This window comes from Hemitrygon akajei, unplaced genomic scaffold (assembly GCF_048418815.1).
Source record: "Hemitrygon akajei unplaced genomic scaffold, sHemAka1.3 Scf000116, whole genome shotgun sequence".
Classification (NCBI taxonomy): Eukaryota; Metazoa; Chordata; class Chondrichthyes; order Myliobatiformes; family Dasyatidae; genus Hemitrygon; species Hemitrygon akajei.
In genome coordinates, this window is record NW_027332002.1 from 794,422 (window position 1) to 796,988 (window position 2,567).

The 2,567-nt window shown below is 46.7% G+C and overlaps 1 non-coding gene across 1 annotated transcript; it reads left to right on the forward strand.

Annotated features, from left to right (window-relative positions):
* The first annotated feature begins 1,784 nt into the window (after nt 1-1,784).
* trnam-cau (transfer RNA methionine (anticodon CAU)) lies at nt 1,785-1,857 on the forward strand. Its single transcript has one exon. It is a non-coding gene; the product is annotated as a tRNA-Met (tRNA).
* The last annotated feature ends 710 nt before the right edge of the window (nt 1,858-2,567 follow it).

The following is a 2,567-nucleotide window of genomic DNA, read 5'->3' on the forward strand; positions in this document are numbered from 1 at the left end:
TACACTGGCTCAACTGCTCTCTCGTTGCTTCTGTGGTCATGCCTATGTCCATTACACGCATCTGATTAAGCCATCCCTGAGTTAGAATCTCCACCCCTGAGTAATTATCTCCAATGCTGCGACCAATGGAAAGAAAACACACACACACACACACACACACACACACACACACACACACACACACACACACACACACACACACACACACACACACACACACACACACACACACACACACACACACACACACACACACCCTTGTGGTACTGTCCTTCAACCTTGCACCTAACTCCCTAAATTCTCTTTGCAGGACCTCCTCCTTCCTCTATCCACGTCGTTGGTCCATCCATGGACCACGGCATTTGGCTACTAACCCTCCCTCTTGAGAATACTGAGAACTCGATCTGAGATGTCGCGGACCCTAGCACCAGTCCATCCGGGATTCTCGATCTCTTCCACAGAACCTCGTATTTGCCCCCCTAACTATTGAATCCCCTATCACTACTGCTCTCCTCTTTTCCCTCCTTCCCTTCTGAGCTGATAGTCCGTTCTCGGTGCCAGAGACGCAACCACTGCAACTTGTCCCTGGTAGCTCGTCCCCACCAAGGGTATCCGAAACGGCATACTTATTATTTATGTGAACGGCCACAGGGGTGCTCTGCTCATTCCGTCTATTTCCCTTCGCTCTCCTGACAGTCACCCAGCTACCTGCCTCCTGACTCTTAGGATTGACTATCTCCCTGTAACTCCTGTTTATTTCTGCCTCTGCCTCCCGAATGATCCGAAGTTCATCCAGCTCCAGCTCCAGTTCCCTAACTCGGTTTGTCAGGAGCTGTCAGAATGCACCTTTTGCACTGTTTACTTGTATGAGCCAATTGTTTCAGGCACACGCGAACTAGAGAGATATTAATCGAGCGTCAACGGCCGTAAATGGTATATATGTCTTCCTCTCTCTCAAGATGAATCAGCATTCTTTCTGAACAGAATTATAAATTAATTCTCACATGTCACGTGCTCACCAATCCTCTGTTAAAGAGACAGCAACTTCCCCGATTCCACTGACGTGCTGATCTTCCGTTTGTAATGCTAAGATCCTTCCGGCTGGAATGCGATCCCTCCATTTGCGACCTCAGATGTGATCGACTTGCCGCTCCGTTCCTGAAGGTTGTTGTTACCAATATAATTTTCGTTCACAACAGGTCATTTAATTGTTCGTTGATGCCCTGGTCTGGTTGCGACACGATGGATCAGGTTGGAACATGATTATTAAGGGAATATCATTGTGATGGTGTGTCTGGTGCTACGGCTGACTCGGTGGGACGATTGGCCCTGATTCGTTACTGTACAGCCGGCATCATCTCACAAGTAACCCTGGCTTGTAACGCGTCCTGTTGTTTATAAATGTATCGGCACATGGTTCACTCACTTCCTTCAATTAACTCGTAATCTGAGGTGAAGAGAACGGACGAGTAGACAGGGTCAGAAATCTTAAAGGCACTATTGAATTTAACAGCTGGGCCGGATGGCCACCCTGTGGAGACTGATGAAGCTAGAGGAAGATGTTTTAATTGCTTGCTTTATGTATGCAACATAGTTCAGTTACCTGTTGCATGTCGTACCTTCACAGGAAATTTTCAATGCATGTCACTGCATACGTCACACAAATGTAATACTTGTTACTGAAAGCTGAGAGGAACGGTGGGCAATGTTTTGTTCTTATTGCTGTGGGGAGGGGGTGCCTCTGGTCAATGTTCAATAGCGCTGAGCAATGAGCGCTTTGCACCGTTTCTGTGGTGTAGTGGTTATCACGTTCGCTTCATACGCGAAAGGTCCCCAGTTCAATCCTGGGCAGGAACATTGTTTGGGCTCCAGTGTTTGGGATGGACTTGAGACTCAACTTTTCAGTTCGTGTTCAAGTTCACAGTCATGAGCATTCAGGTGTAAATGTCATGAACATTCGTCTTTCTAGCAGCAGAGTACAGTTCGAAAATTCCTATGTAAACCCATAGGATAGACCGGCACCACGAAATCCGTGTGCACCCCTAAACCAGCTGAGGTGCACAAATCTATGTGCATCCCCGATCCAAGTGCACCAAAATATTTAAAAAAACATAAAATATGTGCAAATTTATTTGACATACCTATCCTTAAATATTTGTGCTTCTCCAAATTATGGTGCATCCCTTAACCAATGTGCAGCAAACACAAGTTCCTCCCCCCGTTTGTGGGCAGCAACACATCCGTAAGCAACCCCCACATAAGTTGTAAACAAAAATCCACAGACGGTTCAATTCGTGTCCTCCCCTTAATCCACATGCAATCACAAATTCATTCTCCCCAATCTCTCTGACACATTCCAATGCAGATTGGATTATCGTTGAGCAAGGATCATTTCAGAGAGCACACAAGATTGCTGTCATAAGGCAACAGCCTCCAGATTCTTCATCCCTCCAAATCTGCAGATCCAGCAGTGTACAAGTGACAGGACCGGGATATTCGCCACATCACCAATGCGCACGTACACCAACATTCAAGTGCTATCCTAAATCCGCCGAGACACCCGAATC